This window comes from Salmo salar, chromosome ssa11, assembly GCF_905237065.1.
Source record: "Salmo salar chromosome ssa11, Ssal_v3.1, whole genome shotgun sequence".
Taxonomy (NCBI): Eukaryota; Metazoa; Chordata; class Actinopteri; order Salmoniformes; family Salmonidae; genus Salmo; species Salmo salar.
This window is the reverse complement of record NC_059452.1, coordinates 72,294,372-72,306,645: the sequence shown is the minus strand read 5'-3', so window position 1 is coordinate 72,306,645 and position 12,274 is coordinate 72,294,372. Positions and strand designations below refer to the sequence as shown.

At 45.0% G+C, this 12,274-nt stretch overlaps 1 pseudogene; it reads right to left on the bottom strand.

Moving 5' to 3' along the window:
* Positions 1 to 540: 540 nt before the first annotated feature.
* On the bottom strand, positions 541 to 12,274 carry LOC106563097 (dimethylglycine dehydrogenase, mitochondrial-like; annotated as a pseudogene).

Below are 12,274 nucleotides of genomic sequence, written 5' to 3'. Positions count from 1 at the left end.
CTAGGAGAGAGAAGAGGGCAATAAGCTATATGCTTTTCTATAGGATGGTTGCAGGTACTGTAGGAAAATGCTGGGTGGTGTAGAGTTTAGAAACAATTATTAAAGTGTCACTCCACAATGATACAATTATTGACAATACATATTACGCATTAAAAAAAACACATTGTGGAACATCCTATAATGCATTACATAATCTACATTGTTGGTAACACTGTTGGTGTAAGTGTATGCCTCTGTTGTGTTGCCTCTTTACCACCGCGCACACACACACACACACACACAGCTCACCTTGCCGTTGAGCCAGATGGTCCCGTCAACAGCTTCCTCTTCAGACCTTTAGCTTTGATCTCCTGCAGTGCTGTCTTACCGATGAAGACTGCTGGCTGGAGACAGGGAGAGAGATGTTTGTGTGTGTGTGTACTGTATTTAAACATAGCATTTATTAAAGAATACAGGTGTGTAGGAGACTTAGGATACTGGCTACATGGCCACAATTTCATAACATCTAAACATAAACCACAGGTTTCAATATGAACACCTCTACTTGAACACATAGACAGTGGCTGACTGGTGAGAGCCAATGTCTACCTTGTTGAGATTGATGAAGTAGTCCAGACCAGCTTCCAGAGGGTTGGTGTCACAGTTCATCTAATAAAAAATAACAAAACGTCAATCCATACCGCATGAGAGTACGTGTGTACCTCTGCGCCCCAGCCTCTGAAGCCCTTCTCCAGTCGTAGTGATGACATGGTGTAGGTACCAAAGTTGTCGATGCCCTCATCCTGTCCTGCTTCCATGATAGCCTGGTACACCGCTGTCATGTCCTGAGGTAGATACAGCTCCCAGCCCAACTCACGCAGTCAGTTACACTGTACATGCTACACATGTACTCTTAAACAGTTGTAAGCTTACACACACACACACACACACCCGTGTAGGAGATCCTGATAGCTCTGAGGTTGATGTCAGCCAGTTGAAGGGGTTTGCAGTGGAGGAACTTGAAGCATGCATTGCTCATCAAATAAAAACATCTACATTTAATTTAACCTTTATTTAACTTAGCAAGTCAGTTCAGAACAAATTCTTATTTACAATGACGGCCGACTCTGGTCCAATTGTGTGCCACCCTATGGGACTCCCAATCACGGCTGGATGTGAAACAGCCTGGGTTTGAACCAGGGACTGTAGTGACGCCTCTTGCACTGAGTTGCAGTGCCTTAGACCACTGCGCCACTCGGGAGCCGCTCATGTCCTCCTGAGTGAGTGTCACGCCCTGACCATAGTAAGATGTTATTTTCTATGGTAGAGTAGGTCAGGGCGTGACAGGGGGTGTTTTGTGTTTTTCTATGTTTTGTATATCTATGTTTAGGTTCTAGTTTTTCTATTTCTATGTTGTTTTTTGGGATGATCTCCAATTAGAGGCAGCTGGTCCTCGTTGTCTCTAATTGGAAATCATACTTGAGTAGTTTTTTTTTTTTTTTTCCCCCACCTGTGTTTGTGGGTAGTTGTCTTCTGTTTAGTTTATGTACCTGACAGAACTGTTTGTGTTCTCTTGGTTATTTTTCTTTAGTGTTCTGAGTTAAAAATAAATATTCATCATGAGCACTCGACTCGCTGCACCTTGGTCTACTTTCTACGACAGCCGTTACAGTGAGTTTCTGTAGAACGCCTCTAGTCTTTGGTCCAGCCACAGCCAACACCCTAATGTCCTCTGTCATGTTAGAAATGTCTATGTTATCCCTCCTTCTGTCTCCTATCCACCTGGGGTTAGAGAGGGATCATAGGGTTTTATGGTTATACTTACAACTTCAAGGAATAGAAACACCTGCACAATGTTGATTAAATTAATCCACCAATCAAAGTCTTCATTAAGGACTTGATCAGTTGAATCAGATGTACTACTGCAGGGCTGGAGCAAAACCCTGGACCCACATGGCCCTTGGTGGAAAAGATTGGCCACCTCTGCCTGCCCTGCCATAAGGCTGCAATGCAGATATCCTGACTGTCAGTGATCTCCTGATACCACTAGGGGGCGATATACAATACTAAGCTGTCTCAGGGTGTGTGAGAGAGCTGCATGAATAGGAGATTAATTCGTTTTTTAATGTGCTGTTCCCTATTGGAGCAGAGAGAGGGGGTGTTACAGTAACAGCTGCTGTGAGGAGTTGGAGTACAGAGTTATACTACCAGTGTTTTCTATGTGGGTTAGAATAATGTTATATGGGATGGTTTGACTCTACACCTGACCTGAGCCGCTTAGAGTATGAGAGGTTTTCATATCTGTCTGTCTCTGTGTGTGTGTGTTACCTGAGGTAGTGCAGTTCTGATCCGGTCCTGTGACTAGGAACTCTCCAGGTGCGAGCTGGGTAATGGTGACCTCAGTTTAGACTCTCCGAGTGGGGGGTCGACATATGGCTGATGTTAATTAGGCCCACCTGACAGGGGAGAGAGAGGAACATAAATATACTACCTAAGCCCAACAACCTCAAACAGGCCAGCATGTTCAAACTCAACACTGCCACCTGTTGGCAATAGTGAGATTCATAGGGACTGGGAGTCGTGCAGTGAGTTGTCTATGAGAGTGAATGAGTTTAGCCTGGTGTGATGCAGTGGCACATTCAGTTTCTCTCACCTTGGGCATAGTGTTGGTGAGATACAGTAAGATGTGATATAAGTGCACAGTGAGTACTAATACAGTGAGTTGGGCATAGTGTTTTCCTTACCTTGGGCATAGTGTTAGCAAACAGTCTGTCCAGTTGTTTCTGGGAGTCCTTCCCTTTAACCATGAACATGCGGAAGGGCGTAAGGTCCACGACCTCAACCTTCTCCATCACCAGGTTAGACTCCCTCCCCACTGGACCAAACCAGTTGGTACACCTGAAACTCGGCCTGGGGAGAACAGACAGACACTTGGGGGTAAGTTACTTGGTTTATTTCAAATGTAATGACTGAAAGTATTAACTGAGACAGCGGTTAGTTACTTCATATATTTAACAATTATATTTGAGTAAGTAAGTTGACTGAAAGTGAAAACACATTCACAGTAATGACTTGAGAGGAGGTGCAGGGGAGAGGAGATGCTTACAGACTAGCGGTTCTTGATAAACTTAACGCTGTGTTATAATAAAACAGTCATACAAAGATGGCTCTAGAAAGGAGACTTCACATAATGTTACGTCACTGGGCCCTTATACGGTAGGTTTCATAGTTTTACATATGGAAAAACTGTATTTTAATATACCATGGGCATCATTTCAGAAAGAAATCCCACAGATGGTGCTAAATTCTCAGGGCCAATTAAAAGCTTAGTCAGTCACTGGTAGATGGCCAACTGAAAGCTAACCGTGAGTTGGATTGGCAAACTAGATCCTAACCCGGAGTTTGAACATGTCAATTGGAACCTAACCCTGAGTTTGATCTCTCAAACACCTCCAGCTCTTAATTAAAACAAGTGGTTTCAGACCAACACATGATGATTATGTGGGACTGATATTATCAGACTATATAGAGTATTGAACAGTAAGTACAGAGCAGTTATCTCCCCAGGCATTACATGTGAATAAAAACTGGAAGCTGTCCAGCCTTTTCCCACCTTCCATCCCAAAAAGAAAAAACACCAAGTCCTCAAACAGTCTAACATACACACAGGAACACACAGCTGCACCGGGACAAAACACACACACAACATTGCTACAATGTGTGTGCGTGTAGTGTCTTCACACTCAAGGATGCAGAGAGTTACAGGCGCAAAGGAGATAGTGATATGCCAGACAGACATCTTTGGAATGGAACATTCCTAAAGCCACACTATGCTTTCCATATTTGTACACGTCATAAAACACATGAACCTCATGGCCAACTTCCTTCACTACTGTCCACTGGCATGATGGTCCAGCAGCAGCAGTAGTAGTTTAACATGATGGTCCAGCAGCAGTAGTAGCAGTAGTAGTGTAACATGATGGTCCAGTAGCAGTAGTGGTGTAACATGATGGTCCAGCAGCAGCAGCAGTAGTAGTAGTGTAACATGGTGGTCCAGCAGCAGTAGTAGTGTAACATGGTGGTCCAGCAGCAGTAGTAGTGTAACATGATGGTCCAGTAGTAGCAGTAGTAGTATAACATGATGGTCCAGCAGCAGCAGTAGTAGCAGTAGTAGTGTAACATGGTGGTCCAGTAGTAGTAGCAGGAGTAGTGTAACATGGTGGTCCAGTAGTAGTAGCAGTAGTAGTGTAACATGGTGGTCCAGTAGTAGTAGCAGTAGTAGTGTAACATGATGGTCCAGTAGCAGTAGTAGTGTAACATGATGGTCCAGTAGCAGTAGTAGTGTAACATGATGGTCCAGCAGCAGTAGTAGTGTAACATGATGGTCCAGTAGTAGCAGTAGTAATGTAACATGATGGTCCAGTAGTAGCAGTAGTAGTGTAACATGATGGTCCAGTAGTAGTAGTGTAACATGATGGTCCAGTAGTAGCAGTAGTAGTGTAACATGATGGTCCAGCAGTAGTAGTGTAACATGATGGTCCAGAAGTAATAGTGTAACATGATGGTCCAGCAGTAGTAGTGTAACATGATGGTCCAGCAGTAGTAGTGTAACATGATGGTCCAGCAGTAGTAGTGTAACATGATGGTCCAGTAGTAGTAGTAGTGTAACATGATGGTCCAGTAGCAGTAGTAGTAGTAGTGTAACATGATGGTCCAGTAGCAGTAGTAGTAGTGTAACATGATGGTCCAGTAGTAGTAGTGTAACATGATGGTCCAGTAGTAGTAGTGTAACATGATGGTCCAGTAGTAGTAGTGTAACATGATGGTCCAGTAGTAGTGTGACATGGTGGTGCAGTAGTAGTGTAACATGATGGTCCAGTAGTAGTAGTAGTGTAACATGATGGTCCAGTAGCAGTAGTAGTAGTAGTGTAACATGATGGTCCAGTAGCAGTAGTAGTAGTGTAACATGATGGTCCAGTAGTAGTAGTGTAACATGATGGTCCAGTAGTAGTAGTGTAACATGATGGTCCAGTAGTAGTAGTGTAACATGATGGTCCAGTAGTAGTAGTGTAACATGATGGTCCAGTAGTAGTGTGACATGGTGGTGCAGTAGTAGTGTAACATGATGGTCCAGTAGTAGTAGTAGTGTAACATGATGGTCCAGCAGCAGTAGTAGTAGTAGTAGTGTAACATGATGGTCCAGTAGTAGTGTAACATGGTGGTGCAGTAGTAGTGTAACATGGTGGTGCAGTAGTAGTGTAACATGATGGTCCAGTATTAGCAGTAGTAGTGTAACATGATGGTCCAGTATTAGCAGTAGTAGTGTAACATGATGGTCCAGTAGTAGTGTAACATGATGGTCCAGTAGTAGTGTAACATGATGGTCCAGTAGTAGTGTAACATGATGGTCCAGTAGTAGTGTAACATGATGGTCCAGTAGTAGTGTAACATGATGGTCCAGTAGTAGTGTAACATGATGGTCCAGTAGTAGTGTAACATGATGGTCCAGTAGTAGTAGTAGTGTAACATGATGGTCCAGTAGTAGTAGTAGTGTAACATGATGGTCCAGTAGTAGTAGTAGTGTAACATGATGGTCCAGTAGTAGTAGTAGTGTAACATGATGGTCCAGTAGTAGCAGTAGTGTAACATGGTGGTCCAGTAGTAGTAGTATAACATGATGGTCCAGTAGTAGCAGTAGTAGTGTAACATGGTGGTCCAGTAGTAGTGTGACATGATGGTCCAGCAGTAGTAGTGTGACATGATGGTCCAGTAGTAGCAGTAGTAGTGTAACATGGTGGTCCAGTAGTAGTGTAACATGATGGTCCAGCAGTAGTAGTAGTAGTGTAACATGATGGTCCAGCAGTAGTAGTAGTAGTAGTGTAACATGATGGTCCAGTAGTAGTGTAACATGATGGTCCAGTAGTAGTGTAACATGATGGTCCAGTAGTAGCAGTAACAGTAGTAGTGTAACATGATGGTCCAGTAGTAGCAGTAGTAGTATAACATGATGGTCCAGTAGTAGCAGTAGTAGTATAACATGATGGTCCAGTAGTAGCAGTAGTAGTATAACATGATGGTCCAGTAGTAGCAGTAGTAGTATAACATGATGGTCCAGTAGTAGCAGTAGTAGTATAACATGATGGTCCAGTAGTAGCAGTAGTAGTGTAACATGATGGTCCAGTAGTAGTGTAACATGGTGGTCCAGTAGTAGCAGTAGTAGTGTAACATGATGGTCCAGTAGTAGTGTGACATGATGGTCCAGCAGCAGCAGTAGTAGTGTAACATGATGGTCCAGCAGCAGCAGTAGTAGTGTAACATGATGGTCCAGCAGTAGTAGTGTAACATGATGGTCCAGCAGTAGTAGTGTAACATGATGGTCCAGTAGTAGTAGTAGTGTAACATGATGGTCCAGTAGTAGTAGTAGTGTAACATGATGGTCCAGTAGTAGCAGTAGTAGGATAACATGATGGTCCAGTAGTAGGATAACATGATGGTCCAGTAGTAGCAGTAGTAGTATAACATGATGGTTCAGTAGTAGCAGTAGTAGTGTAACATGATGGTCCAGTAGTAGTGTAACATGGTGGTCCAGTAGTAGTGTGACATGATGGTCCAGCAGTAGTAGTGTGACATGATGGTCCAGTAGTAGCAGTAGTAGTGTAACATGGTGGTCCAGTAGTAGTGTAACATGATGGTCCAGCAGTAGTAGTAGTAGTGTAACATGATGGTCCAGCAGTAGTAGTAGTAGTAGTGTAACATGATGGTCCAGTAGTAGTGTAACATGATGGTCCAGTAGTAGTGTAACATGATGGTCCAGTAGTAGCAGTAACAGTAGTAGTGTAACATGATGGTCCAGTAGTAGCAGTAGTAGTATAACATGATGGTCCAGTAGTAGCAGTAGTAGTATAACATGATGGTCCAGTAGTAGCAGTAGTAGTATAACATGATGGTCCAGTAGTAGCAGTAGTAGTATAACATGATGGTCCAGTAGTAGCAGTAGTAGTATAACATGATGGTCCAGTAGTAGCAGTAGTAGTGTAACATGATGGTCCAGTAGTAGTGTAACATGGTGGTCCAGTAGTAGCAGTAGTAGTGTAACATGATGGTCCAGTAGTAGTGTGACATGATGGTCCAGCAGCAGCAGTAGTAGTGTAACATGATGGTCCAGCAGCAGCAGTAGTAGTGTAACATGATGGTCCAGCAGTAGTAGTGTAACATGATGGTCCAGCAGTAGTAGTGTAACATGATGGTCCAGTAGTAGTAGTAGTGTAACATGATGGTCCAGTAGTAGTAGTAGTGTAACATGATGGTCCAGTAGTAGCAGTAGTAGGATAACATGATGGTCCAGTAGTAGGATAACATGATGGTCCAGTAGTAGCAGTAGTAGTGTAACATGATGGTTCAGTAGTAGCAGTAGTAGTGTAACATGATGGTTCAGTAGTAGCAGTAGTAGTGTAACATGATGGTCCAGTAGTAGTGTAACATGGTGGTCCAGTAGTAGTGTGACATGGTGGTCCAGTAGTAGTGTGACATGATGGTCCAGTAGTAGCAGTAGTAGTGTAACATGATGGTCCAGCAGCAGCAGTAGTAGTGTAACATGATGGTCCAGCAGCAGCAGTAGTAGTGTAACATGATGGTCCAGCAGCAGCAGTAGTAGTGTAACATGATGGTCCAGCAGCAGCAGTAGTAGTGTAACATGATGGTCCAGCAGCAGTAGTAGTGTAACATGATGGTCCAGCAGCAGTAGTAGTGTAACATGATGGTCCAGCAGCAGTAGTAGTGTAACATGATGGTCCAGCAGCAGTAGTAGTGTAACATGATGGTCCAGCAGTAGTAGTGTGACATGGTGGTCCAGTAGTAGTAGTGTGACATGATGGTCCAGCAGTAGTAGTGTGACATGATGGTCCAGCAGTAGTAGTGTGACATGGTGGTCCAGCAGTAGTAGTGTGACATGGTGGTCCAGCAGTAGTAGTGTGACATGGTGGTCCAGCAGTAGTAGTGTGACATGATGGTCCAGCAGTAGTAGTGTGACATGATGGTCCAGCAGTAGTAGTGTGACATGATGGTCCAGCAGTAGTAGTGTGACATGATGGTCCAGCAGTAGTAGTGTGACATGATGGTCCAGCAGTAGTAGTGTGACATGATGGTCCAGCAGTAGTAGTGTGACATGATGGTCCAGCAGTAGTAGTGTGACATGATGGTCCAGTAGTAGCAGTAGTAGTGTAACATGGTGGTCCAGCAGTAGCAGTAGTAGTGTAACATGGTGGTCCAGTAGTAGTGTGACATGATGGTCCAGTAGTAGCAGTAGTAGTGTAACATGGTGGTCCAGTAGTAGTGTGACATGATGGTCCAGTAGTAGCAGTAGTAGTGTAACATGATGGTCCAGTAGTAGTGTAACATGATGGTCCAGTAGTAGTGTGACATGATGGTCCAGCAGTAGTAGTGTGACATGATGGTCCAGCAGTAGTAGTGTGACATGATGGTCCAGCAGTAGTAGTGTGACATGATGGTCCAGCAGTAGTAGTGTGACATGATGGTCCAGTAGTAGCAGTAGTAGTGTAACATGGTGGTCCAGCAGTAGCAGTAGTAGTGTAACATGGTGGTCCAGTAGTAGTGTGACATGATGGTCCAGTAGTAGCAGTAGTAGTGTAACATGGTGGTCCAGTAGTAGTGTGACATGATGGTCCAGTAGTAGCAGTAGTAGTGTAACATGATGGTCCAGTAGTAGTGTGACATGATGGTCCAGTAGTAGTAGTGTAACATGATGGTCCAGTAGTAGTGTGACATGATGGTCCAGCAGTAGTAGTGTGACATGATGGTCCAGCAGTAGTAGTGTGACATGATGGTCCAGCAGTAGTAGTGTGACATGATGGTCCAGCAGTAGTAGTGTGACATGATGGTCCAGGAGTAGTAGTATGACATGATGGTCCAGCAGTAGTAGTGTGACATGATGGTCCAGCAGTAGTAGTGTGACATGATGGTCCAGTAGTAGCAGTAGTAGTGTAACATGGTGGTCCAGTAGTAGTGTGACATGATGGTCCAGTAGTAGCAGTAGTAGTGTAACATGGTGGTCCAGTAGTAGTGTGACATGATGGTCCAGCAGTAGTAGTGTGACATGATGGTCCAGCAGTAGTAGTGTGACATGATGGTCCAGCAGTAGTAGTGTGACATGATGGTCCAGCAGTAGTAGTGTGACATGATGGTCCAGCAGTAGTAGTGTAACATGATGGTCCAGTAGTAGCAGCGGTAGTGTAACATGATGGTCCAGTAGTAGCAGTAGTAGTGTACCATGATGTACCAGTCCAATACCCTCTGTAGTGCCTTGCAGTCGGAGGCCGAACAGTTGCCATACAAGGCAGTGATGCAACCTGTTAGGATGCTCTTGATGGTGCATCTGTAGAACCTTTTGAGGATATGAGGACCCATGCCAAATGTTTTCTGTCTCCTGAGGGGAATAGGCTTTGTCATGCCCTCTTCACGACTGTCTTGGTGTGTTTTGAACCATGATAGTTTGTTTGTGATGTGGACACCAAGGAACTTGAAGCTCTCAACCTGCTCCACTACAGCCCTGTCAATGAGAATGAGGGTGTGCTCAGTCCTTTTCCTGTAGTCCACAATCATCTCATTTGTCTTGATCACGTTGAGGGAGAGGTTGTTATCCTGGCACCACACGGCCAGGTCTCTGACCTCCTCCCTATAGGCTGTCTCATCGTTGTCGGTGATCAGGCCTACCGCTATTGTGTTGTCGGCAAACTTAATGATGGTGTTGGAGTTGTGCCTGGCCATGCAGTCAAGGGTGAACAAGGAGTACAGGAGGGGACTGGGACAGGTTGAAAATGTCAGTGAAGACACTTGCCAGTTGGTCAGCGCACGCTCGGAGTACACCTCCTGGTAATTTGCCTGTTTAAAGGTCTTACTCACATCGGCTACGGAGAGCGTGATCACAGTCGTCTGGAACTGCTGATGCTCTCATGCATGCTTCAGTGTTGCTTGCCTCGAAGCGAGCATAGAAGTAATTTAGCTCGTCCGGGAGGCTCGTGTCACTAGGCAGCTCGCAGTTTGCTTTCCTTTGTAGTCTTTAATGGTTTGCAAGCCCTGCCACATCCAACGAGCGTCGGAGCCGGTGTAGTACGATTCAAGCTCAGTCCTGTTTTGACACTTTGCCTATTTGATGGTTTGTCTGTGGGCATAGCGAGATTTCTTGTAAGCGTCCGGGTTAGAGTCCCGCTCCTTGAAAACTGCAGCTCTACTCTTTAGCTCAGTGCGGATGTTGCCTGTAATCCATAACTTCTGGTTGGGGTATGTACGTACAGTCACTGTGGGGACGACGTCATCAATGCACTTATTGATGAAGCCAGTGACTGATGTGGTGTACTCCTCAATGCCATCGGAAGAATCCCATAACATATTCCAGTCTGTGCTTAGCAAAACAGTCCTGTAGCTTAGCATCTGCGTCATCTGACTACTTCTTTATTGACGAGTTACTGGTGCTTCCTGCTTTAGTTTTTGCTTGTAAGCAGGAATCAGGAGAATATAATTATGGTCAGATTTACCAAATGTCGGGCGAGGCAGAACTTTGTACGTGTCTCTGTGTGGAGTAAAGGTGGTCTACAGTTTTTTTCCTCTGGTTGCACATTTAACATGCTGGTTGAAATTAGGTAAACTAATTAGGCCACTAGAAGCGCTGCCTCTAGATGAGCGTTTTCCTGTTTGCTTATGGCCTTTTACAGCTCATTGAGTGCCAGCACCGGTTTGTGGTGGTAAATAGACAGCTATGAAAAATATAGATAAACTCTCTTGGTAAATAGTGTGGTCTACAGCTTATCATGAGATACTCAACCTCAGGCGAGGTTTATGATTTTGGGGTGGAGTGAAAGGAGTCCGCAACCTGCACTAATAAATTGGGAAACAATGCTTAACGCTCAGTGGTAGTGTCATACTTGTATTGATTGACTGATTGACCGGGTATCTTACTTGTATCCTGCAATGTATCCAGGCTTATAGAGCCAGTGTGGTCTTTCCCAGCCAGCATGGAAGCTCATGGAAGCCTTCCCCTTTAGTAGCTCATACACCCCACTGATCCTGTGGGTCGGACGGCCCGCAAAAACACTCCCCTTTAGAGTAGTCCGCTGAGGGAGGGAGATAGAAATTAAAACATTAATTTTCAACATTCTTTAGTAAACATGCCTTTACTTCAACCAGTAAAGATATCCCATTCATTGAAAACCCACTCACCCATTGTCCAAAATCCTTCTCTACTATAGGCCAGCCAGGGTAGTGAGTACTCACCCACGTTGTTGAATCCATAGGACTCTCTGGCCTTGGCACACATATAGGGTACAGTGGTCCATTTGCTGTAGCGGTTGGGGTCACACTCAATGAAGTCATAGGGGGGTTCCCCTGTCATGATCCAATCACTGAGGAACTTCCCGATGCCACCGGCGTGGATCACCCCATACCTGGGACATCACACACAGTCCGACCATGCGGTAATGCCTTTGACCTTCAACCTCCCACTCCCAGTCAGCCAAACATAACAAGGCTTACCTAGTTTTTACAGCAGGGAAGATAGTAAGACCTTCAGAATGAAGAACTTTCACACTACATCATCCAGTCACATCGATTTACTTCAGCATCCACCCCTGACCCCAACCCACTGCTCAGAGCTCCCCTCAAACAAACACACACACAATCCCACTCCTATGTTTACCCGAAGCCAATGGTGGTCCAGTGGTTGCGTGTGCCCTGGTGCGGTCTGACCATGGGCAGGAGGTCAGGGGGGGGAGGTGATTGGTCCAGACACAATGTTGATGATGTCAGCATTCTTCAGCACAGGTACCGGCTCCATGGCCATCTCCACATGGTCCATGATACGGTTCAGGTCTGACTCAAACAGCTCCTTACCAAAACATGTACAACACACACACATACACACACACACAGAGCAGTACAACTGAGGTTAGGCATACAGAGAGGGAGAGAGAGTCTGTGTGAGAGAGTGGGACAGTGAGAAAGCGAGAGAAAGATCAACAGACGACAGACCTGGTGGTACTCCATTTGTAACACAGGAGTCCTGCAGCACCATCTTCTCTCTCTCTAGCTACATAGCCGTCTTTGTATCAAAGATAGTTGTGTAGTTTAGAGTAATTAGAGTAATTATCGAGGTTAGCTAGCCAGCCGCGCCGCAACGCGACGCCGTTGTCCAGACTCCAGACTTAGTCAACACACCTAGTCATCATCAAACCCACTGCTAGCTAGCCAACCGTTACCGACTAGCAGCGCTGTAGAAACTAATACA